This window comes from Abramis brama, assembly GCF_963993115.1.
Source record: "Abramis brama genome assembly, chromosome: 7".
Classification (NCBI taxonomy): Eukaryota; Metazoa; Chordata; class Actinopteri; order Cypriniformes; family Leuciscidae; genus Abramis; species Abramis brama.
In genome coordinates this window covers 44,992,830-45,020,387 of record NC_139969.1, presented here as the reverse complement: position 1 = coordinate 45,020,387, position 27,558 = coordinate 44,992,830, and the positions used below count along the sequence as shown (strand labels likewise).

At 39.0% G+C, this 27,558-nt stretch overlaps 1 protein-coding gene and 1 long non-coding RNA gene across 10 annotated transcripts in view; one reads left to right on the top strand and one right to left on the bottom strand.

The window, feature by feature from the left end:
• The window catches only part of LOC311087309 (uncharacterized protein), a 504,672-nt gene that overhangs the window by 39,137 nt on the left and 437,977 nt on the right, over window positions 1-27,558 (top strand). The gene's annotated exons all lie outside the window — the stretch shown is intronic.
• Window positions 10,910-11,624, bottom strand: LOC311087172. Its single transcript, XR_014607177.1, has 3 exons — window positions 11,555-11,624; window positions 11,225-11,280; window positions 10,910-10,982 (listed from the first exon to the last, which is right to left on the bottom strand). It is a non-coding gene; the product is annotated as an uncharacterized lncRNA (long non-coding RNA).

The window sequence follows — 27,558 nt, the reverse complement described above, 5'->3', positions numbered from 1 at the left end:
AAATTGCCAGTAAGATATATTGATAGGGTGACATCACATGAACACTTTTTTTTTTTTTCAAAAAGCAAATTTCACAAATGTACTATACAATATAATACATGTTAAGAATTATTTTGAATCTTTTTTATTATTCTTCTGTTAATCTTATGATGGGATTCCCAAGTCATTGCAACATGTATGCAGTCTATTGCTCCAATCTCCACTGCTCTAGGGGAACATGAGGCAGATTATGTTAATAGGAAGTCCTATCACAGCCATAATGTTCAGGTAGAGATGATGTGAATATGTGAGATGATTATTTTCTGTGAGATGAATCTTTAAATTAATAGTAACTTTAACAGATATAATAATGATCTACTAAACATTTCATCTGCAGACGACTTGTGGTCATGAACATATGATTAAGTTTGGATGCCAAATGGCCTGCGGCTCCAGTGCTTGACTCAAATTTTCCGTGAGTCTGTGTTGTGTCAGCGCTTTGAGGAAAGCAAGTTAAATTTAGTACAGTACAAAACACTGTTAATTTGAACTGAGCTAGAAAAACCTACACAATAACCCCCTATCATGACCCTCAGACAGGGCCACAACACCGCTTCAATGTGGCCCTCAAACAAGAGTGAAGATAGAGATGACCTTTGGCCTCCTAAAGGCACATTAACTGTGTTCGGCCCTTCAGAGTCACCAGAGCGGGCATCACAGATAGTGGCTGTATGTGCCATTCTGCACAATATAGCCACCAGTAGAAAGGAGCGAGAAACAACACAAAACCAGCTTCTCCCCGATGAAACTGACCTGATCACACTTGACCACCCAGCTGGTGCAGATGTAGATGCAATCACCATACAATATTACACTTAATAAAAGCACATTGAAACTGCACATAGGTCTCAAACTGTTTTATTGGTTTTGTGGGATGAGAGGGAGAAAGAGAGCAAGAGAAAGTTGCATTAATAAATATTCATACTAAAGTGTTACTAGATAGATAGATAGATAGATAGATAGATACTGAGATCAGTTTTATCCAGCTGTTTGATTTTGTTTGGAGCCTCCTCAGCTCACAGTCAGCTCCTTTAGTGTGCAGTCTAGTTCAAGTCTCCTTTAGTGTGCAGTCTAGTTCAAGACTCCTTTAGTGTGCAGTCTAGTTCAAGTCTCCTTTAGTGTGCGGTCTAGTTCAAGTCTCCTTTAGTGTGCAGTCTAGTTCAAGACTCCTTTAGTGTGCAGTCTAGTTCAAGTCTCCTTTAGTGTGCGGTCTAGTTCAAGTCTCCTTTAGTGTGCAGTCTAGTTCAAGTCTCCTTTAGTGTGCGGTCTAGTTCAAGTCTCCTTTAGTGTGCAGTCTAGTTCAAGTCTCCTTTAGTGTGCGGTCTAGTTCAAGACTCCTTTAGTGTGCAGTCTAGTTCAAGTCTCCTTTAGTGTGCGGTCTAGTTCAAGACTCCTTTAGTGTGCAGTCTAGTTCAAGACTCCTTTAGTGTGCGGTCTAGTTCAAGTCTCCTTTAGTGTGCAGTCTAGTTCAAGACTCCTTTAGTGTGCAGTCTAGTTCAAGACTCCTTTAGTGTGCGGTCTAGTTCAAGACTCCTTTAGTGTGCGGTCTAGTTCAAGTCTCCTTTAGTGTGCAGTCTAGTTCAAGACTCCTTTAGTGTGCGGTCTAGTTCAAGACTCCTTTAGTGTGCGGTCTAGTTCAAGACTCCTTTAGTGTCTAGTTCAAGTCTCCTTTAGTGTGCGGTCTAGTTCAAGACTCCTTTAGTGTGCAGTCTAGTTCAAGTCTCCTTTAGTGTGCAGTCTAGTTCAAGACTCCTTTAGTGTGCGGTCTAGTTCGAGACTCCTTTAGTGTGCAGTCTAGTTCGAGACTCCTTTAGTGTGCAGTCTAGTTCAAGACTCCTTTAGTGTGCGGTCTAGTTCAAGACTCCTTTAGTGTGCGGTCTAGTTCAAGACTCCTTTAGTGTGCAGTCTAGTTCAAGACTCCTTTAGTGTGCGGTCTAGTTCAAGTCTCCTTTAGTGTGCAGTCTAGTTCAAGACTCCTTTAGTGTGCGGTCTAGTTCAAGACTCCTTTAGTGTGCGGTCTAGTTCAAGACTCCTTTAGTGTCTAGTTCAAGTCTCCTTTAGTGTGCGGTCTAGTTCAAGACTCCTTTAGTGTGCAGTCTAGTTCAAGACTCCTTTAGTGTGCGGTCTAGTTCGAGACTCCTTTAGTGTGCAGTCTAGTTCGAGACTCCTTTAGTGTGCGGTCTAGTTCAAGACTCCTTTAGTGTGCGGTCTAGTTCAAGACTCCTTTAGTGTGCGGTCTAGTTCAAGACTCCTTTAGTGTGCAGTCTAGTTCGAGACTCCTTTAGTGTGCGGTCTAGTTCGAGACTCCTTTAGTGTGCGGTCTAGTTCGAGACTCCTTTAGTGTGCGGTCTAGTTCGAGACTCCTTTAGTGTGCGGTCTAGTTCGAGACTCCTTTAGTGTGCGGTCTAGTTCAAGACTCCTTTAGTGTGCGGTCTAGTTCAAGACTCCTTTAGTGTGCGGTCTAGTTCAAGACTCCTTTAGTGTGCAGTCTAGTTCAAGTCTCCTTTAGTGTGCAGTCTAGTTCAAGACTCCTTTAGTGTGCAGTCTAGTTCAAGACTCCTTTAGTGTGCAGTCTAGTTCAAGTCTCCTTTAGTGTGCGGTCTAGTTCAAGACTCCTTTAGTGTGCGGTCTAGTTCAAGACTCCTTTAGTGTGCAGTCTAGTTCAAGTCTCCTTTAGTGTGCGGTCTAGTTCAAGACTCCTTTAGTGTGCGGTCTAGTTCAAGACTCCTTTAGTGTGCGGTCTAGTTCAAGTCTCCTTTAGTGTGCGGTCTAGTTCAAGACTCCTTTAGTGTGCAGTCTAGTTCAAGACTCCTTTAGTGTGCAGTCTAGTTCAAGACTCCTTTAGTGTGCAGTCTAGTTCAAGTCTCCTTTAGTGTGCGGTCTAGTTCAAGACTCCTTTAGTGTGCAGTCTAGTTCAAGACTCCTTTAGTGTGCAGTCTAGTTCAAGACTCCTTTAGTGTGCAGTCTAGTTCAAGACTCCTTTAGTGTGCGGTCTAGTTCAAGACTCCTTTAGTGTGCAGTCTAGTTCAAGTCTCCTTTAGTGTGCAGTCTAGTTCAAGACTCCTTTAGTGTGCAGTCTAGTTCAAGACTCCTTTAGTGTGCAGTCTAGTTCAAGACCCCTTTAGTGAACAGTCTAGCTTGAGACTCATTTTGTACAGGGCCCTGACTGAGTCTGTTTCCACCTGAAACATAATTCCACCACAAACATGATCATTACAAGTTTTCTGGAGGCTCATCAAAATCACAAAAAGTTCCTTGACTTCCTACAAACACAGGACTGACTGTAATTTATGTCAAGGGTTTGAAATCCTTACCTTGTTCACATTTCTTCTGAAGCCCATTGAGGTAGAGGCCTCAGTTTCTGGGGCAGGTTGTGTAAAATCCTACAATAAAAGAGATGTGTAAGGGCCAGTCCCTTTTTTATGCCACACATTGAAATGTTTGCCATAATAAAAAGCCCAGTGCATTCACATCAGAAACTGTCTGAGAACACACACACAGAGTGTCTTCATCATTTCCTCCGCCCTAAGAAATAAAAATAGGCCAATGTAAAGCATAACTGTTGTAAAGCAGGTTATGTTTGGTGTTCTGTCTGCTGCATACTGACCTCTGTGTGGGAGACTGTGTGTATGTGTGTTGGCTTCAACAGGAACACTGTAATTCCCTCTACTGCAGAACATACAGTCAGCCATATTTAAAACTTAAAAAAGTAGTAATGTATTGCACACGTACCCAGTGCTACTTGCTTAGAGGAGCCAGCACCAGGGTCAGACTGTACAGCACCTGTAATCCCATCCATAATCGGCCGTCCCTTATTGCCTACTCAGAGCCAACTCCTCCGCCAGTGTATTCTGGTTTTCTGAATTTAACTCTTTATTTCTGTTTGCTGCAAACAAGTGTTTGTGATAAAATGTTCACAAAAGTAATAAAAGGTTGTGGTAAATACTCACCACTTTGAATTATATTTTATATTTTGTCTTTATCTGCTGCCAAGAACATTTGGAGTTGGGGTTGCATCTAAAAATCGATGAATATTAATCTTTCTTAGTACATACATGCTCATTTTTTATATATTACAAAAATAGGCTATAGGCTATATTACACATAGGCTACACATACATATAGGCTATACATACATACTTTTACATAAATATAGAACGTATTTGTTTAACTTACGCATTAACAATCAGCAATCTTTCTCCAACAGTCTTCTCTTGCTTTGGCAGCAGAGAACGTATTGTTTCGAGCTTGAAATACATATCTAAATTCATCGTAATTATGAATGATTATCTCTTGCTCCCCCGCGGAAAAATCGCGACCCGCGATTGGTTGTTCAGTGTCGACGTCACTCTTTTATGTGCACGCGCGCGTGGAATAATCATAGCTTGAGGATCAAAGCCTGAGTTGACAGAGAAAGTCGATGAGCTGCATCATGGTACCAATAAAGCCTGATTGCATCGGTTTGGTTTTGTCAACTCAAAACTAATCCTGTAACCCCGAGTTTGTTCAACTACCTTCATGGTACAGGCCCCTGGAATCTTTCCCTGATCTTGTATGTAACTATAAGTTATGAGTGACAGGTGCACTAACACTTCATCACATCAGTAACTCGACAGCCTAGAGCAGTTCTCCTCAGCGTGTGTAATGTGTGTAATGTGTGTAATGTCTGCACAGAGGAGACGGGCGGCTGATCCAAGATCTCGCCTTTGGAGAAGGCACACACACTCCTGTGAGAGAAGCATAGTAGAGCGAGTCTATAACACACTGAACACACACTGATGCTTTATAGAGTCTGAACTGAACCTGTGAGACTCAACACACACACACTCCTGTGAGACTCAACACACACACACTCCTGTGAGAGAAGAATAGTAGAGCGAGTCTATAACACACTGAACACACACTGATGCTTTATAGAGTCTGAACCTGTGAGACTCAACACACACACTCCTGTGAGACTCAACACACACACACTCCTGTGAGAGAAGCACAGTAGAGCGAGTCTATAACACACTGAACACACACTGATGCTTTATAGAGTCTGAACTGAACCTGTGAGACTCAACAACACACACTCCTGTGAGAGAAGCATAGTAGAGCGAGTCTATAACACACTGAACACACACTGATGCTTTATAGAGTCTGAACCTGTGAGACTCAACAACACACACTCCTGTGAGAGAAGCATAGTAGAGCGAGTCTATAACACACTGAACACACACTGATGCTTTATAGAGTCTGAACTGAACCTGTGAGACTCAACACACACACTCCTGTGAGACTCAACACACACACTCCTGCGAGACTCAACACACACACTCCTGTGAGAGAAGCATAGTAGAGCGAGTCTTTAACACGCTGAACACACACTGTTATATTTTTAATATGGGAGGGAGTATTTAATATGATGATAAGATGAGACGAAACACATTGAAACACTTGCATGTACATGTAACGAATTACAGTTTAAAATATATATTTATATTTATAATGAATTTTAACGGATTATAATTAATCATAAATATTTTAGTTATTTTTAGAATTGACTGAAGAAGAAATAATAGCACAATTATTTAATCAGTTCATCCAATGAACAGAAAGCATAATCAATCATTAATTTGTACATTATCTTCCTGGCCCAGAAAGAATAACCTTTTCCAGCTAAAGTAAATAAAGTTCTAGCAGGGTAATAGCAGGTATCGCTAGATCAAGGTGTTTAAGACTTCGATATGTGGCAAACAGAGACGAGTAAGTGAGGATAGGAGCAGGCTTCACTCAATGCATATACTATTAAACTTTAAGAGTGCTGGCCTGGATAATTAGAATGTATAAAGTAGGAGAGAGGCCGCACTATGCATAAATATACTTTAATTTGCACAGACGCGTTTCGGCGCGTGCTTTCTTCAGTGTGCAACAAGGTAACAATGTAGCCGATCTTATATGCCCACACCCATTACCACACCCATATTAACACCAGCCAATGATGTTAAAATTATTATCCAGTCCAATAATGTCACTAATGTGTCAAACAGTCCATTAATGAAAGACAACAATTGTTATACATACAAAAGAATCAACATATAATACACATATTAGTGTTCTGTTTATAAGAAACAGCTTAGCGACAGATCTTCATTCATCCCATTCGGGATACATGTGTTTGAGTTAAAAATATACCCAGCCTCTCGCTGCAGGAGGCGCTTCTCACGGTCCCATGAATTTGAGCATATTGACATCATGTCCCGCAGAGTTAAAATGCCTCGCGACTGATGATTTGTCATCATTCTTTCTGATAGCGCATTTGTGCTCAAAAATTCGGGTTTTTAGTTGTCGCTTAGTTTTGCCCACATAAAGCACAACAAGGGCACGTCAGTAAATACTCAATAAAAGTAGATAAACATGTGATTCTGCCCTTTACTTTGTATATCCTGCCTGTTTTTGGATGTGTAAATACATTTTCTGTGAGCATGAAGTTACACGCTGCACAGTTCAAACACTTAAAATTGCCGTGTGTAATTTTAAAGGGAAAAGGCGACTGGGGAGGTGCAGGGAGGTGCGATCGCACTAACCGCTCTCTCAGGCTGGGTGCTCGTTTATAACAGCTGCGCGGCGGATCCTGGAAAGTGTGACCTATGTCCGGGTCACTTCTTAGAATGTGCCAGTGGCGATGCACAATGTTCTTCAAGCTATTTGAAATCTGACCATAAGTGGATACAAGTGTAACTGTAGTGTTGTTAGAGCTATTCTGATCGATACGTTTGGTCATCAAACCAGCACGTTGGATACTGCGCGCGCGCTCTAGACAATCACGCACCAAGTTATCTGAATATCCCCTGTCAAGGAATCTTTGACATAGTTCCCCCGCTTGTCGCTCAAATACCTCATCGTCATTACAGATACGGCGCACTCTCAACAGTTGACTGTAAGGCAGGCTACGTTTGAGAGAGGGTGGATGGAAACTCTGGTAGTGCAGAAAGAAGTTACGATCCATTTACGATCCCTCCCATGAACAATTCGTCAGTTGAAACGTTCTGCCGGCTGGTAGAACAAGATGTTTTAGTACTAGGTGAGTTATAATCTGTCAAATATAATTCTTCTGAAGGAAATCAACTAATTTCAGGGCAGAAATAGCCTTTCAGTCAATAAGTAGAGGCTTCAATCACTTTTAGGCTTCAATCACTATTACCACGGACATAAGCTGATGTTTATTTGCACGTTATGTCTGTTTGTATGGAAGCCATTTTCTGCCAAATTTAAATAAATAAATTAAATGATTAAAATGAAAATTAAAACCAGATTAACGATTTCATTACAGAAAACAGTACGCAAAATATGTGACAAAATTGAGAATGAAATTAAATGATTTCATTTTCACAGCATTATCCCTGTCAAATTGAAAAATAAAATGCAGTTGGTGATTTCACATTTCATTTTCACTACAGTCTCGAGGCAAGACTGCCAATATTAAAATGAAAAGCCAAACGTGAAAAAGAAACTACAAATACAGTTTTTACAATGCTCTTTAGTAACGCTCACGCAATAATAGTGACACAATTCAAATACAAATGTAATTTTTCGTTTTCATTTTAATTCCTCTTTTATTTCACAGTTTTCATTTTCGTTTTCATTTTCAAAGACAACCTGCATGCAAATTCTATGTAAATGAGTGGGTGTGGCTTATTCTAGTAACGGCGCTGAGACACGCCTTCTGTAAAGCGAAGTCGTCGACGTCCGTGTGCATGAGTTTAATGTGTGAAACAAAATTATTTAAATGTGATTATATTGTAATCGAGACGACGAGATATGGCGAAATCTGTTAGGGAGCTTTTGCGGGAAGCTGCCGCAGCATTAGAACATGGAAACAACCAGCCTGACCATGTTAGTTATGATGTTAGACTCAGACTAGACCATAATCGACGATGAGGTTCATTCATGTATTAGGCTGTTTTGGAAATTCAACTATTTGGGTGTACAAAGGTCTTAACACAATTTCTACAACAATTATAGCCAGACATTAATACCCACTGGCTTTAACCGAGAACCTCGGCCAATCCCAGCTAACAATTTAACGTTCTGGGAACGTTAGTTTTTGGTTCCCAGAACGTTCCCAGAATGTTCCCAAGAACGTTCCCTATTGGTTAGCCAGGAAAGTTTTCTTTACGTTAATAGAACGTTCCCTATAGGTTAAGGGAACGTTGCCAAAAGGTTCCCAGAACGTTCCCGAAAGGTTCCCGCAAGGTTCTCGGAACGTTCCCGGAAGGTTCCCAGAATGTTCCCAAGAACGTTCCCTATTGGTTAGCCAGGAAAGTTTTCTTTACGTTAATAGAACGTTCCCTATAGGTTAAGGGAACGTTGCCAAAAGGTTCCCAGAACGTTCCCGAAAGGTTCCCGCAAGGTTCTCGGAACGTTCCCGGAAGGTTCCCAGAATGTTGCCAAGAACGTTCCCTATTGGTTAGCCAGGAAAGTTTTCTTTACGTTAATAGAACGTTCCCTATAGGTTAGGGGAACGTTCCCGTAACGTTGCCGAAAGGTTCCCAGAACGTTCCCGAAAGGTTCCCAGAAGGTTCTCAGAACGTTCTCCTAACGTCTACACATCCTGATATGCCTGTACACAAATTATAGGTCTACAAACAACATATTCTTCATTGTTTATTGTTCAAACACTTAAGAATCCTATGAATATATTATTACAATAAATTGAATTTACAGAAACTATCATTAATAAGTAAATCAATCAGTTTGTATTAAATAAATAAATCAGCACACAATCCATGTTTTTGTTGATTCATTGTTTAATTATCAACCTAAAATAAGTCATTAAAAACAGCATTAGCAAAATGTATTCAGGAACAGTAATTTACATTTAATATTTCAAACATGAAAATATTTCAATAAATAAAACTGCACAAACATTTTAATTAAAACTATCTTTTTGCAAACTGTAGCCTATAACTTTGGCTAAAAAGTTGAAAAAGTATTCATTTATATACAATATACATGAATGTGCCAATCTTCACTCCGCTCAAAACATTTAAACTCCCAACACCATCTGCAAATTTAACAAGAAAATAAAAAGACAACGCGTTACATGGACACACAATCCCATGCCAAAAATCAAGCCCTGCAATGGCATTAATATTGATCCGGAGCAAATGAAAAGAGTGAGGTGGGATTGTGTGTCACAAGCTGTAGGAGATATGAGAGCACGAGCGCTGCTGGTATCGTGTATGCATTCAGATATTTCAGCATCAATGTGTATAGAAAAATTTATATATTTGAAAACACTACATTGCATTTATTTATATTGCACTATTTAATATTTCAGACTACAAATCAAAAAAGGAATGTTTTATATAGGGGTAAGGGTAACCATTAAGCCTATGTACCCTTTAAGCCCACTTTCAACTCTGAAGTCAAATAAAAAAACAGAGAAAATAATATTTAAGTCTAGTGAACTCTGACCTGCGAATTCGCTCTACATATAACGTATAAGTCTCACCTCCAATGAAGAGTTTGAAAACCTGTAACTGCTGTGTTGTTTATGAAAGAGAAAGAGAAAAAAAGTTTGAAACTGCTATCAATTTTTTTTTTTTTTTATCTCTATGACTTTACACCTACAAATTCCACTGTCACAGGTGCTCAGTTTTGCTATAATGAAACCCTCACAGAACATGGTAATAATCAGCCATCCATGCAAAAGCAAAGGTCGGTGTAGTTTACAAGTACATCTGTCCAGGCCAACGTCTGATGCCTTCCGCTGGGATCCCAGAAAACCTGAAATAAAAAAAATAGTACAGTTCAAAATCTATCATACATACATCTCATCTGGTATCACAAATTATCATTCCAGGTTCACTTTAAGATATGCTCAATATCAGGGCTGCACAATATTGAAAAATTTAGAGTTTATTTAGAGACATCAGCCGTATGGTTTAGTGCATGCGCTAACGGCTCCAGGTTTGTATCTGGTAAATTACCCCACTAATAATGCCCAGAATGGTACCAAACTTCTACAGTAGTACAAATAGTTTCTGTACTCATTAAACGAGGCATTGGAAAGTTTGTAAGTACATCAGGAGTTTATTTAAATAACACTTGCCTGACGGCGAATGCTACTGCTGAAGTTGACGTCACTTTGATGTTGACAGAACCTATTTGTACTACTCATTTTCCCCGACATAGAGCAGATCAGCACACAACAAAAACTGCTGTTCGGATGTTCCCTTTTCTGATATTTTAGCATTCGTGACATTTTAATTAAAACAGAAGTAAGAATTTTAGTATAATAAGCAAAAATTAACAGTAAACTCAGAGATCACCTACCGCTGCAGATGTGTACGGAAGTGAAAAGCGGAAATGCTTAGACCTCTTTCCGGTTCGACCGCTGGGCGCTCCGCATAATCACTATTGGGGGGATTTTGTAGAGGAGTGAACCTGCATAGAAAATTACAATAGATAACAAGCATAGATAAATACAATAGAAGAAAAACACAGTTGAAATAAGCAGTGCATTATGTTTTTCAGTTAAATCTGAAAACATCAGGTACAGAAATTGATTTATCAAAATGTAAAATAAGTCTTCACTGTAAAAATAAAATAACTATAAATTAATTAAATGTATCTTTGCTAAAGCTACAAGTAATTTTCTCTTTTGATGTTTGATCACCATTGGCGACACAAACAGCTGCGGGTACGTTAGGCTGCTGTCCCTTTAAGACGAATGCGCAGACCTAATATAAATGACACGCATCCGTTTTCTTTCTGTTTAAAACACAAGACATGGGCATTTTGCCTTCATTTTGCGTGCACGTGTCCGTTTAAGCTCAAAAGAAAGGGATAGAGAACTGAATTCGGCTAAACTCACCTTCATCTACTGACTGTGGATGGCATCAAGGTCTTGTCCTGAAGAATCACAGGGCCGAACAATAGGGATTATATCTCATCTGGTAACAAGAGCAAAGCCATAACTTTAAGAACTCTAAAGATATATTTACCCCCTGATATTGCATTGGGGATATCAATTCAAACATTTTTAAAGGCTAAGAGTATGAGCCACAGCTGCCCAAGATATCTGTGAAAAATAACTGCCTAAAGTTGTCGACCCCCTGAACCACATTCAGCATTTAAAAGTACAAAGAATTTCAGTATTGATCAATAAATAAAAAACATACAAATACATAAATACCTTTGAGTTGGACAGTATGGTGTCAGTCTCATTGGCCAACATAATTCAAAACAGACCTAAAGAAATAAAATAAAATATACTAATGATCAGGATATCATGTTATCATAATAGTTAAATGAATTATAATTATATCTATGACCATTATAATACTGTATTAGTCGCCTATTATTTAGCTGATTATTTAGCCTACAGGCTTCTCAAGGACAATCTCACTGAAAAAACCTGGGGTTAATGATTTTAAAATGTGAGACTTATTTCAAAAGCATAAATCGTACAGACCCCAAACCTTTGAACAGCAGTGCACTGCATGCTTGAGGTGGTTTTGCTTACTAGTCATATGGTTCATAGCCGTGGAGATTTTCTTGGGCAGGGGGTGCAGCAGGCCTTCAGCATGATGATCTAGGAACATAACATGCTATTTGTCACAGAGCCAACAATATTACATGGGATTGGTTTATTACAAGGAACCAAGATAGAACAGAGATGAAATGCAGAAAAGATAAATATATACAAACCTTAAGATAATATATTGTGAAATAAATGCATATGGAATTATCATGATTAAACAATAACTCACCCCTTGTTGTAGAGGATTTTTTTTTCCTCTCTCGCCATTGTGAAATCACATTTTAGCAATATTGGTAAGTGACGTCACTGATTAAGTTAACAATACAGTGCATTCTTTTAGGTTAAATAAATTAGCTTACTTCCAATCACCAATTGACAAATTACCAGCAAAACTATAAAAAAACTGTTATCTACACTAAATATGTGTTTAAAAACCCAAACTTTCATAAATAAGACCTTAACTTAACGTAACTTAGGCCTAACGTTCTCTTCTGAAACCGGTTAGCTTAGATGCTAACAGACTTTTTCAAAGACACAAAACCATTTCTTTAAAGTAAATATTCAACAGAAGCGTGTCAATTACACGTAAGAAATGTGTCAGGGACGTTTGTGTGTATTATTTGTGAGATTTTGTTGACTAAACTTACCTGAAAGCAGTGAAACCAACAGCGAGAGACGGGAGTTTTGTTGTTTGTCAGTTGTTGATGACGTTTCTGGTTTCCATCTACTCTCGCGCAGCGCTAGTGTTGTTTTTGGCGGCCTGTTTTAATTTTAGTTTTAGTCTAGTCTTTGTGTCAAGCTGTCCTTTTAGTTTTTATTAGTTTTAGTCACGTTCATACTCTTTTTAGTCTAGTCAAGTTTTAGTCGACGAAAACTGATGACATTTTAGTCTAGTTTTAGTCAACGAAAACTGATGACATTTTAGTCTAGTTTTAGTCGACGAAAACTGATGACATTTTAGTCTAGTTTTAGTCAATTTAGTCTCTTTTTAGTAATGCAATTCTATTTAACCCAGTCAATATAGAATTTCAAACAAGGTTATCTTATTATATTTAGTCTATATTTAGGGCTGTGACGGTGGCAGTTTTTTTTTTTTTTACCACCGCGGTAATGGACCAACTACCGGCGGTGGTTGGGGGGTTATTTAAAAAAATAAATTAAAAAAAAACTCGTTTTATATTTCCACACAAAGATGCGTGATACTCTGCGCTCTGAGAGGGATGTGGGACACAAGCAGGAAAGAGACCATCGATCTCTTTATGATATCTTCGTGTTTTCTACTTGATGTAAATTGGTCTGAAGAGCGAATTTTATCCTCCACAAGGGCGAGATATTTAGGCTATGTTTGAGATTGCGCTGCCAGAGAAAGTGAAACTAAAAATCACCCGCGCGTGTGAAACGCGCTTTACAACTAAACTTGACGCGCCCTATGTCTAATATAACAAGCACAAACTGTGTTAAAAAGAATTTGACATGCAAGTACAAATGTAGGTTATCTGTCCTACAGCGTTTTTCTACTTTACCACAGTAAAGAATACGAATGTAATAGGTCTAATTAAAAGCGAACCAATGAAGAAACGTTTATAATCCCTTTAGAAAATGACGTGAGTGAAGATTTGGGAAAAGAAACAAGAGATTCCATGCAGGGATGAGTCACGATTTTTGGATATTCGATTAGTTTATTTAATTATAGAATATCGAATAGGTTGTGCGATTATTCTCTAAAATAAAATCTCCATGTTCTGGTGCTGATGCGGTGACGTGTTCATGTAACCAGAGACGCTGCCAATAACATACAGCTGTCACAAAGAACCGGCAAAAGTAATGATTATGAATGTGTCAAATATATCAATGAGACATTTTAATAGAATAACTAATGGAGTAATATTATTAAATTTGCTGATAATCGGGTGACCAGATCGCAGACCAGAATTTAAAGCCGACAAAGCTATGGGTTCACGCACAACTCTCTCATTCGTCGTGACATTTCGTCTCGTCTCGGTTTGGTCAACGAAAATGAAGAGACATTTTAGCATAGTTTTTATTTTGTAAACCACATTTAGTCTCGTTTTTATTCGTCAACGATATTGCATTATACATGTATTTTAGTCATCGTCACATGACCAGCATTTACGTCTCGTCTCGTCTCGTTTTCATCAGGTGATAACGGTTCGTTGACGACAATATTTCGTCATAATTTTCGTTGACGAAAGCAACACTACGCAGCGCACGTGCGCGCTCCAGTGTTTGATTACGCGCATGCGCATTAAAACACTTCAAAGTCACGCAGCATTTAAATAAACATATAGAATTAAAATGTATAACATAATTTAAAATATCATTAATAAAAAGTTATTGCGAATAGATCTGAACGTTGTTGGTTATCTTATAACCTTAGGGGACCGTACTGACGACGTTGTCAGTTGGTAATCTGCCTGTTAATAGTAAGTGATATTAAAATAATAACCTGCAGAGAACGTTCCCAGAACGTTCTCTTTAGGTTATAAAAATAAAACCTAAAAATAACCTGCAAGGAAACGTTCTGTGAAGGTTCTCTTTAGGTTATAAAATTAAACCTAAAAATAACCTGCAGGGAACGTTCTGGGAAGGTTCTCTTTAGGTTATAAAAATTAAACCTAAAAATAACCTGCAGAGAACGTTCCTAGAACGTTCTTATTTGGTTCCCAAAAAAATAACCAAATGGGAACCATATGGGAACGTTAGGGGAACGTTCTGTGTTTGCTGGGATGTTTCATATTCGCGTCGTGCCTAACAACGCCCTTCAGCCGTGACTTATTCAGATACAGCACTAGCCTGTATCTGTCCGCTGTTTAACTGTTACGTGTCTTTTGGTTATTTTAAGTTTGTGTACAAAAAGAATCACAATGCTGATTTTTATTTCCAGTAACAACTTCTGGATGAGATCGAGAAAACGAGTGTACCTGCATTTACAGTAGGCAATAGCATTTTCCTTCAGGTCAGTCCTATATTCATAATAACAAATCCGTTTGAATGTCCGGTGTGATATCTTGTACTTTTAACAGTTAATGGGGTTGTCCGTGCCTATAGTCATGTCAAATGCGTCTTTCTTCTCCGTGATCACAAGTTTGAGTCATTTCAAAAGTCTTCTCTACTGACTGACTGACTCACTCATTAAGACAGTCTTTGTCTCCATCTAATGGAGAAATAATGTAACTTCTTCTGTTGCGTTATGGTCAGGGACTCTTTTTTTTTTCTCCAGCGGAAGGAATTGGCTTTTAGTGATTCATTTTACTTCATGAAAGTTGCATAGATACATATATGTTTCGGGATTAATATTTGTATTGCGTGGTAACCGTTTTATAAAAGCAATAAGGTACTCTATGCTAGTGCTGTATCTGAATAAGTCACGGCTGAAGGGCGTTGTTAGGCACGACGCGAATGAAACATTGGCCGAGGTTCTCGGTTAAAGCCAGTGGGTATTAATGTCTGGCTATAATTGTTGTAGAAATTGTGTTACTAAGACTTCTGTACACCCAAATAGTTGAATTTCCAAAACAGCCTAATACATGAATAAACCTCATCGATTATGGTCTAGTCTGAGTCTAACATCATAACTAACATGGTCAGGCTGGTTGTTTCCATGTTCTAATGCTGTGGCAGCTTCCCGCAAAAGCTCACTAACAGATTTCGCCATATCTCGTCGTCTCGATTACAATATAATCACATTTAAATCATTTCGTTTCACACATTCAACTCATGCACACGGACATCGACGACTTCGCTTTACAGAAGGCGTGTCTCAGCGCCGTTACTAGAGTAAGCCACACCCACTCATTAACATAGAATTTGCATGCAGGTTGTCTTTGAAAATGAAAACGAAAATGAAAACTGAAATAAAAGAATTAAAATGAAAACGAAATTTTACATTTGTATTTGAATTGTGTCACTATTATTGCGTGAGCGTTACTAAAGAGCATTGTAAAAACTGTATTTGTAGTTTCTTTTTCACGTTTGGCTTTTCATTTTAATATTGGCAGTCTTGCCTCGAGACTGTAGTGAAAATGAAATGTGAAATCACCAATTACATTTTATTTTTCAATTTGACAGGGATAATGCTGTGAAAATGAAATCATTTAATTTCATTTTCAATTTTGTCACATATTTTGCGTACTGTTTTCTGTAATGAAATCGTTAATCTGGTTTTAATTTTCATTTTAATCATTTAATTTATTTATTTAAATTTGGCAGAAAATGGCTTCCATATGTTTGATCCACATAAAAGCAGCTGTAGTCGTAAAGAGACTGGGCGATACAGCTTTAACACGCTGCGCGCGCTCCCGCGGACGGCAATCAATTTTCGGCGGACCATCACTCTTCGGCACGACACCTGTCAACACCTGACCGGACGCGACATTTTTTTCCCCATGGCTGCGTTCAGCCCCGACAAAACGTTGCACAACGTTTTTTAAACAGAAATGGTGATGCGTTGAACACACTGTTCTGATGACGCAAGAGTTGCAACTATGGCAGCTGAGAAGGCCATTCTTTGTGTTCTTTGTGAAGAATTTTCGGAGCCTGATGAAGTCGGTATAAATATGTGTTTAATACTACAAAATATGCCCGATGTTACAGTTACTGCACTTGCCGCCCAGAACAAAAGAGAACATCCCAATCGAGTGAAGGGATTGCTGAAACTGAAGCACACATCTTACCTAATTCAGACTAAAACACATCTATTTAGCCTCACATACTGACTTATTGTAGTTCATACTGTTTTAATACCCTGTATTTTCTTTCTCATTTTTAGGAAAAGCACTTAATTACCATTGTTTATTTCTATACCAAATGTCATACACTTGCAATGAAGCTAAAAATATAAACAACTACATAATTTTATTGATATCCTATATTTTTACAATAAAACTTACGACAAACACATCTTCTAATATCCTCAGTTGTTGCGTATACCGAGCTGCATCGAACACATTTGTAAATTACTTTCCTTGAACCCATTGTGCGAGTTCACTTTAATACCGCGTGCTTTATATACATGTTGCTGCTGATTGGACTGCAGTTCTGACACACCCACCAAACAAGAGAAAACGTATCTCAAACCCCATTGCACACCGGTCACGCCGTTTCCAGGAAACATGACGTTCAACCCGGAAACCTTAGCAAAACGTTGCGCACCGTTTTGAACTTGAACGTGCCCCAGGATGGTGGGGGAAGGTACCGCCTTTTTCGATCCTCTGATTGGCTAGAAGGGCTCTCCTCCGATTGGTTATTTGATTTGGCCGTGAAACGTCATCTCACGTTCATGGCAGGCTGTCGGCTAGTCTATTCTGGTCATCTTCCCCGCCAACAGAAGTGAATTACTCGAGTAAACAGTGTGATAAGTGCGTGCCATCACATTTATATTCCAAGTTCACATTTTCATAGCATGTTTAGATCGTGTTTAGATTAGTCCTAGCAGACTGGGGTAGTTTTGTGATGAGAGAGAGAGGTGGTAGTGGTAGTGGTGGTGGTGGGTGGTGCAGTGTCACGGTTCATAGATCCAATGTCTCTCTCTAGTCTCGTGCTTTGTTGTTTACATGTGTGTGAGTGTGTGTGTGGGTGTGTCCGGATCGTTACAGTTGATCAGTATCCAGCTGCAATCACTCATCATCACCAGCTGCCACTCATCTCATCTCCTATAAATGCTCACCACTTTCTCATCTCCTTTGTCAGATCGTTGTATGAAGTCTCTGTGTTGTCTGATCCTGTTCCCGTGCCTCGTGTCCCGTCTGGAGTTCCTGTGTTCCTGTGTTCCTGTGTTCGTGTCTTGTTGGATTACGTTTCATGTCTGGATCACGTCATCACTCATCAGAGCACGCTGCACTTCATCCATCACTCCGTGTCTGACCATCAAAGTCCCTGCGCCACCGCCTGCATCACCCGGATTACTCATCATCATCATCATCATCATCATCATTATTGACTATTAAAGCTATAGTAGGTAATCCTGTTCAGAAACACTTTTTTTTATACTGGGTGAAATGGTCCTTCCATCCTGAGAGTAGTCAATACATTATGTGTTCAGAAAAAGGAATGAAAACAATCAGACCTCTGTAGCAGCTGCAGGACAGTAAAAACTCTGACCAATCACTGCCATTCGGTGCGAATGTAAAGAACCAATCAGATGCCTTCAGAGCCAGGAGGAGTGTCTTAGCAGTGTCAATCAAGTTCGCGTACGCGCTGATCGCCCATCTCTTGCACAGCGCGTACCGTCATTCAAAATCAAGATTGCCGAGCAGCTGTGCTAATGGCGGACAAATAACCAAAACTACCAATTTCTCGAGTGGAACCTGCTCATACAACAAAGACAGGTAAACGGAAAAAGACCGATGACGATAAACAAGCCCGTCGGAGCCCATTGACTCAGTGTTAAAACTCTAGCCGCGTAACATACAGATAAAATTTCAGGGGCAAAATTCTTCATAATGAGAGTAATAATAATGGAAGGTGGCTAATAATCATATTAGAGGACTCTCATAAGCAATATATTATTGCTAATATTTATGGTACTAATTGCAAATCTACAAATTTGATTCTACTCCATGAATTAGAAAAACGAATTATTGACCTATCAACCAAATACATGAATGCAAAATGTATTCTTGGGGGTGATTTTAATATAGTCCCAGATAGTAACATAGATAGGTGGCCTCCCAAATGTGTAAAAGATGATAGCAACAAAATTATTTCTGGGTTATGCAATAACTTCGGTCTTGTTGATATCTGGCGAAAAATGAACCCCCAGAAACTCATGTATACATGGCAAAATAATGATTTGTCTTTGCAGTCTCGAATAGATTTGTGGTTAATATCAGAGGAGTTGACATCATTGATAGACAACGTTACAATTGATCTTGCACCTTTTACTGACCATAATTCTATTCACATTTGTATCATCTCTAATGACAATAGAAAGAACCTGAGCAGAAGTGGATACTGGATATTAAACAATTATTTATTATTTAATGATGAATTTAAATGTGAAGTATTAAAAATAATTGATAAATACTATAAACAGGGTGTAATTACTAACCAATATGGGCTGCAGTGGGATTTTATGAAATATAAAGTGAGGAGTTTAGCCATTAAAATGAGTAAAACAATTGCCAAAAATAAACGGGCCAAATTGCAAGCCATCATCCAGGAGTTTGGTGCCCTGTGTGATAGAACAGATTTAACAGAGGAACAAGCTTGTAAAAATTGTATCTCTATTCAGAAATCAGGACTCTAGGGGTAACACTGCAAGTAAAGTTTCCAAACATTTGTTTTTAGATAAACTTGATTTAATTAATGATAAATGCAGTAACCAATTGATTAGATCTCTTTTTGTTAATATCTCTTCTCCTCCATCTAAATTTGTTTGGTTTAATATGTTTCCCTCATTTGAGTGGGAAAATGTTTGGGGTGTTCTTAGTCGGTATTGTGTATCAAATAAAACCAAAGAAGTGTCTTTTAAAATTGCTCACAGAATATATCCTGTGAAAGACACATTAGAGCGTTTTCATCTGGATATTGATTATAACTGCTGTTTTTGTAATAGTGAAAGAGAGTCTATTGTGCACTTGTTTTTTGAATGCCCCTGTTCTTCAGTCTTTTGGTATGAGATGTCTCAATTTCTAAGTGTTAAAATGAACTGCAATATAGTCTTAAATTTGTCGTCTGTCTTGCTTCATTCGAATGAATTTGACTTTTCTAAAGGAAAAATTTATGTTATCGATTTGTTTCTATTATTAGGAAAATTTCATATTCATCAAACTAAATGGAGTAATTCAAAACCCAACTTTGCTCATTTTAAAGCAGCCTTTAATATGTATTTTGAATCTGTAAAGTTTTTAAAAAATCAAAAAGCCCAAAGATCTGTATCGCTGTTAAATGAATTTAATATATGTGTGTGATGCCCTTTTTCTTTTGTTTGTTTCTTTTCTTTTTTTTCAATTTATTGTTGTTTCAAGTTATGTTTATCAAATGTGAAAATGTGTATAAGATTTGTAACAAGAACTTGATATCAAACTCTGTAATTTTGAAAATGCAATAAAAAAAAAATATAAATAAATAATAAAATAAAAAAACATACAGATAAAATGTCACGCACTGTGCAAAGCAACAATTGAAACCTGCTAATTCACTGGCTTGTCATGTTGCTAAAATAATGTACTAGCAAACCTTATTTAGCATTACATATTGCTAGAATAATTATTTACATAGCCTACTGCAACGTTAGTTACTGTTATATTATCTTACTAGCTATTTATAACTCATAGAAAGAGTGCAACGTTATAAAGTTACATTACATGTATTGCATAATACGTAATGATTTGAGGACCAAGTTTGTAGTCAAAGTATGGGCAGGCCAGTCAATGTAAAGCATTTCGTCCCTACCAGTGAATGTGCCATAACTGTTTATCCGTCGTCATCGGTCGTCATCGGTGACCCTGCATGTTTACTAGCCTGCGCGTTCACGGCAGGCTCCGCTGTGGGGGGAACTTTACATAACAAAATACATGTTTAACAGCTAGTAGGCCTATATGTTATGAATCTTACACGAAATTCATCTTCATCACAGTGCAACTAATGGAAATGGAAAAACGTGTATCAATGCAACCTGTTTTTAGCTTTGCCTTATAGTTATAACTAGCTTGTTAGCGAATCAAAAAATATATATTTTAAACTTTACCAATATCGATATGATAGCTTGATAGTGAGTAGGCTACTAAAATACATCTTATTTGTTTATATTCATAATGATAAAGTTAGATTTTTTTATTACATGTGATTCTGACATGATGTCACTACATGCACTGCGCTCCTTCCTCTCCGCTCGTCTCAGGTAAATAATGCGTCTTCAGCTCAGCGGTCGGAGTTGCGCGTTCATGTGTTTTGGGGGCGTGGCTTTGGAAGGAGCCCAGAAGGGAGGGGGTGGAGTGAATGGAAATAATGAGCTGTCTTTAAAACAGTCGTGAGAGGTCTACAGACACTCGATTTTTATACTTTCTTTTTCAGAGTACTTACATTTTAATTATGTTTTGATATATAAATAAAGTTTAAACAAATTTGAAAAATAAGTTTTTTAGACCATTCTTACCTACCCCAGCTTTAATAAAGAGTTTTTTTACTTGCATATTGTGTCCTCGTTTCTGACGTAACATGCAGAGGTGTGTGTGTGTGTGTGAGAGAGAGAGATGGTGTATCTAGGTGAAGCAAACACTATGAGGGTAAATGTTGGATTGACTTCGTTTACTTCTGTTGTAAAGACAATGAAAACAGACTAGCTGACAGCCTGCCATGAACGTGAGATGATGTTTCACGGTCAAATCAAATAACCAATCGGAGGAGAGCCCTTCTAGCCAATCAGAGGCGAAAAAGGCGGTACCTTCCCCTACCATCCTGGGGAAAAAATATCGCTGACCGGACTTCGGTGTGCCCAAATGTGTGCGCGCTGCAGTTGCTAGAAAACACAGATGCGCGCGGACATGGATTTCTGTTGCGCGGGTCAGCTTCTGTTTTCGGTTTAACTGCGTTGCTTTTACAAGCGTTGATTTGAGATAATTTCTATTACCCTATAATATAATTTCTATTAAATACACTGACAAATAAAATAAATTGTTAAACTCAAACTTCAGATTTACTGGGGCACATCAGATTTATACTCGGGCACGTGCCCCAGTAAAAGAGGTCTAGCAACGCCCCTGCTGTGTACTGTATCTTAACTTGAGAGGCCAGAACCCCTTTTAGATTTAATAGAAAATATAATGAACAATTTATATTACGTAAAAATGTATACGAATTTTGGTAGATTTAAAATGCTAATAACCATGGAAATACATCATTACAGTCTGTAAATATCTCTTAACAACAACACTCTTAGTGCAATCACTAGTAAGACTTCCTGTTAATAAAGTATCTGGTAAGAATCTATTCTATATTACCAATGCATTAAATCACATTACACATTAATATAAATAAATGAAACAAATTAAGTGATGTCTCATGTTTGAAGTCAAGGACAGGTGTCCAATGACATCGTAACCAATGACATTTGAGGTTATTAAAACAGTAAGTCCCGCCCCTCGACTGCCAAAAATAAACGTGTTCGAGCCAGCGAGCCAGAGCCGGCCCTAGACCTTTGGGGGCCCTAAGCAAAATTGGGTTGGAGGCCCCTTTGACCGTTTTAAGTAAGGCCTAAAGAAAAGCAATGACTACCTTATAACTTTACTGTACATATTATATCTACTATGTTTGAGGCAGTTGCCACTGTCACTGGAAGAGTGCAGGCTATCCTCAGCGCTACCCAAAGAGTTGGGTATAACTCACACAGCCCCCTTTCATGTATGTGAATAAGCAGCTCCAACGCTGTCGTGACTTCTTTGGGAAGCTCTGGAAGGCTCTGCATCTCCATGGCTAGCTCTCTCCAATCAATATCTGCCTCTTCTCCGCAGGTGAGTGTTTTTCCGAGCTGGGCACATTGCTCTTTAAGTAACTCTTCATCCAGTTTGTGGAAGTTCAGGAGCACTCCGAATTTATCTTTTACTTCCCCCATTGACTTGAATCGGTCCTCCAAAGACTGGATGCTACAGTCCACCACAACATTGAAAAATCCTGTTTCCAGTCTCTTCATTGCAGTGATCACTACCTCGTCAGCTGCCTCATAGGTAAAGTGCTTCTTTGTACTTCGCAGCCTCTTCTCTTTCAGCACTGCCTCATCATTCATGTTTTCACAGAGCTCTTTTGCAGTGGTCTGAGCATCTACAAACCCAGTTGCCCTGTAGGTCTGTAGAGATGCTTTGGTTTTATTTATGGGGCTGTTTACACCTGGCCACTTCATGCGTTTTCTCAGATCGGATAGCTATCTGATTTATCAAAATGATTCCATTTACACCTGGTCACATAAATGTGTTTTTGCGAAACGGATTTAAATCAATTCCCACACTATATGCAGATTTAATGGAGCGCACGTCACCGAAAGCAACAGATATGAGCTGCATTTTATTGAGCAGCTAAAATTGTAAAATCAAAGACCGCAATAAGAGAGAGCGGCAACAGCCCTGGAAGATCATTTCGTTTCATGATGATGATTGTGTGTTAAGCGCCTGCGACTTACTTTCACTCTGATTTGCGATAGTTTGCACGTTGTCCTGATGAATAGATGCTCAGCTTCTCATCTGCGGTGATGCGTGTTCCAGTAGCGTCGTCATATCTGGCTATAACATGACATATAGCCTATAACACGCTCTCACACCTTTATTTTTTTTAGCATTTTTGTGAGGAGTAAAATTTACATATGTGGTTTCAACAACCAGATGCATTTACACTTGTCCAGTTTCGTCTGGAATGCGGCCCAGAACACCTCCTGAACTGGTTTGAGCGATCGGATTCAAATCCGTCTCGAATGCGTTTCGGAGGGCATTTACACCTGGTCTTTTCACGATCAGATAGCTATCCGATCTGAGAAAACGCATGAAGTGGCCAGGTGTAAACAGCCCCTATGAGACTTACTGCTATGTCCAGCTGCATGTTGACGGACTGAAGGAGTTTGCTAACTGTGTTAATTTTTGATAGAATGTCATACCAGACAACTGTGCAGATCTGGAACCTAAATGATCCAATTTCTTTAGCCAGGGACTGGGCCTTAATTCTGGTTATTTGTCCTTTCCCTCACCTCAAGCAAAGCTTCCCTGACTTTGACGGTGTGGTAGCGTAAAGGCTCAATGCTGTTAATTCAGCTTTCCCACCTTGTTTCACTCCAGGCCTTGACAGTGAGGTCCACATGATCTTTTAAGATGGCCCACCTCTGGGACGCAGCTGCAAATAAGGTGTACAATTTCTGCACCACTCCGAAGAAGTTAGTAGCATCCACTGACCCCTTGGCTGAATCTGCCACCATCAGATTTAATGTGTGGGCTGCACAAGGTACATAGAGAGCTCGAGGATTCTTCTTCAACAGCCTGGCCTGTGTCCCTTTATTTCGGCCTTTCATGTTGGCACCATTGTCATAAGATTGTCCCCTGCAGTCCTCAAAGGGGATGTTCAGCTCCTCTAGCCTTCTTAGAATCAGTGTGGATAAGCCGAGTCCAGTTGATTCATGGGCTAATAGGAACCCCAGGAAGTGCTCTCTGATTTCTGGTGTGTTTTTTAGGTCGACTGTACGGATCACAACAGACATCTGCTCCTGGTGGCTGACATCTGGAGTGCAGTCCAAAATCAGGGAAAAATACTTTGACTCCTTGATTTGAACCACAATTGTACGGAGAAAGGTGTCATTGATGCAAGCGATAAGCTCATTTTGTATTGTTTTCCCTAAGTATGTTGTGTGATTCGCTCCACTGTCAATGCGTCGTACATGCTCTTTTAAAACAGGATCAAACTTCGCTAGTAATTCCACCTCTTTTAGGAAGTTACCATTATTGTTGACATGTAACGTATCAACAGATCCTCTAAGACCCATGTTCCTCTCTGCTAGAGATTGTATGATTGACACAAGCCTAATGAGGACCTCTCTGCACCTGTTTCTCTCTGCCTCTAAGAGGGACAATTCAGTCTGATCTAGTGTCTCACCTTTTCGTAGACGGACTTCTAGCTCCTTCCAAGACAGCACATTTTTAGCATGATCTGGGCTGTTTTCATGTTGCTTAAGTAATGTGCCAATATTGATCCAGTCTTGTTGGCCATCTGTACTGAGCTTTGTTGATTTTTAAAAAAAAAACAATTTACAACAAAAACAGTAGACAGCATTACTTTTCTGTGAATATGTTAACCAGCATCTCCTAACCTTTTCACCATTTGTGAGAGATCGAAACATGAAATGATAGTGAAATCTTCTATTGTCCGATTGTCTTTTTGGAAATGTGAAGTGGTGGTCAACATGTGCTGGTCCTCTGCTCACCAGATCAATGCGTACTTTGTCATTAATGACTGTTGGCCAGTCAGCTGGATCCAGTGGAGGAGTAGAAAGAGAGCCAGGTGTGGTGGAAGGCATGGGGGTACTGCTCTCCACTTCAACAGGAGAAAGACCTATAGGGAAGATTAACACAAAAATCATAACGGACGAGAACGAGCCGACGTTGCATAATTTTACTTGAGTGACTTTTGAATCGGCCGATATTTTAAGGAAGTTCTATTTTTAATTTAATAAACTCATAAATTGTTTATACATGAAGTAATGTGAGTTGGGCGTCGTATGCTGGCAGTTCTTTCTCTTCTGTGTTCCAGCATCGGGCTGATACTGGCCTCTATGAGGGACTGAGCGTGAATGGACGTCAGCTGTAACATAGATGTCTAGCAAAGACTGAGTTGAACTTTGACGGTCGCCTGGATTGGAGATCTGGACTTGGACTTGCTGCCCTCTTTTATTTTATTTGATTCATCTTTCTTACAGACAATTTTATTGTAATAAAATAGTTTTTCTACTGCTATTTTTGGGTGTTGTTTTCCACTGTTCCCTTCTCCGTTAAAGGACCTGGTTTTAATATTGAGTTCCTGGGGTCTCACTTTCAACTCTAGGTGGCAAAGTTTAAATATATCTCTTAGAGTCTTTTGGCCACTGACAATATGCTCATTTTTCTGAGTGCCTGTCAGTAACCTTGCAGCCGCATTTTGGACTAGTTGCAGTCTGTTTAAGCTTTTGTGTTGAATACCATAATACAATGCATTACCATAGTCCAATCTTGAGAAAATAAATGCATGAACTATCTTTTCCAAGTCCTTCCGTGTTACAAAGGACTTAATTTTAGTGATTAATCTTAACTGGAAAAAACTAATTTTGACTACTTGATTTATCTGTTTATCAAATTTCAGTGCACTATCGCAGATTATACCTAAGTTTTTTATTTGATGCCTCAGATAAGGGAATAGTGTGCCCAATTTAATTTTAGATGTATCAGCGGACTCTGAGGGCACAAATAAAATCATTTCAGTTTTTGATTCATTTAGACACAAAAAATTTGCAGACATCCACCTTTTAATCTCCCCAAGACACTCTGCCAGCCTTTCAACAGCATTTTTAATGTGACCCACAGTTTATCCTTAAAGATATTATTTTTTATTATAAAAACCCAAAATCGTCATCTCTTGAATATGTTGTTAATTTCTTTATTTTATATGCAAAATGTTTCACCCACAAGCAAAAGTGGCTTAAATCTCATTTATGTTTAACTCGTTTCATCCCTCAGGTTTATAAATAATACACTTTTTTTTTCTTTTTATGTATTATAAATTATTCAAATATATTTAACCTTGTAATTGTGCTTTTTTTTCCCTGTGTATATAATCACATACTATGATGAACGCCCATGATATTTATGTTTTCTTATTTTGTTTTTTTGTCATTATGATTGTTCATTGTTAAAGAACTGGAATCTTTCCCTGATCTTGTATGTAACTATAAGTTATGAGTGACAGGTGCACTAACACTTCCTAACATCAGTAACTCGCCAGCCTAGAGCAGTTCTCCTCAGCGTGTGTAATGTGTGTAATGTGTGTAATGTCTGCACAGAGGAGACGGGCGGCTGATGATCTCGCCTTTGGAGAAAACTGCTGATTTTACACTCCAAAAATGGAAATATCCCTCCTTAAAAATAAAGATTACCCCAGAAAGAATTGCATTGCTAGCCCACCCCAACACTTACACACAATTATAATGATGAATGCTGACCAATACTTCATTATATTACTTTTTAACTGAAAATTATATATTTTAGTAAAACAAACAAAATGTCATTTGTTTTGTCATATGAGATAGATGTGCATGAATACACACTAAATAAATGCAGTGAACACGTCTCAATTTTCAGTCTAGCAATTAATAAATTAATGAAATAATTATATTTTATTTACTGACAATAAGAAACATGAATAAATTAATAAAAGTGACCATCACAATAAACAAATGCATATACAAGTCAACAACACACCAAACAAAGCTTTATTCAGACTTATTGTTCTAGCAATCTCATATTTCCAGGCGGTGAACCCCACATCTCACTGCCATCTCAACACAGCGGTTCATTCTGTGTGTTTATTCTGATGAATCAGCCGTTCCCACCTTCACCTGTCTTAGACTCAACAACACACACTCCTGTGAGACTCAACAACACACACTCCTGTGAGACTCAACAACACACACTCCTGTGAGACTCAACAACACACACTCCTGTGAGACTCAACAACACACACTCCTGTGAGACTCAACAACACACACTCCTGTGAGACTCAACAACACACACTCCTGTGAGACTCAACACACACACTCCTGTGAGACTCAACAACACACACTCCTGTGAGACTCAACAACACACACTCCTGTGAGAGAAGCATAGTAGAGCGAGTCTATAACACGCTGAACACACACTGATGCTTTATAGAGTCTGAACCTGTGTGACTCAACAACACACACTCCTGTGAGACTCAACACACACACACTCCTGTGAGAGAAGCATAGTAGAGCGAGTCTTTAACACACTGAACACACACTGATGCTTTATAGAGTCTGAACTGAACCTGTGAGACGCAACACACACACACTCCTGTGAGAGAAGCATAGTAGAGCGAGTCTATAACACACTGAACACACACTGATGCTTTATAGAGTCTGAACTGAACCTGTGAGACTCAACACACACACTCCTGTGAGACTCAACACACACACACTCCTGTGAGAGAAGCATATGTGGCAAGAAGGGCGTTTCTGTTTTTCTTCATCATTGTGATCGATGGCCATTCTAGCCTATCATATGTGTTCCTGGGCTTTAAAACAGCAACGCAGTTACCGCTCGTCAGGCGTCACGTTTTGAATCGCTGCGTCGTTAACGCGCTTTCGTCACTGCTTCCTGGAAACCGGATGCGAGCACCCGAGCCGGTAAGGAGAATGCGCTGCTAGTTGTTTTTAGCTCATGAAGTGTATGTAGTTATGAGAAGTGCGTTCTTTTAATGTACCTTTTAGAGACACCGCTTTGCTT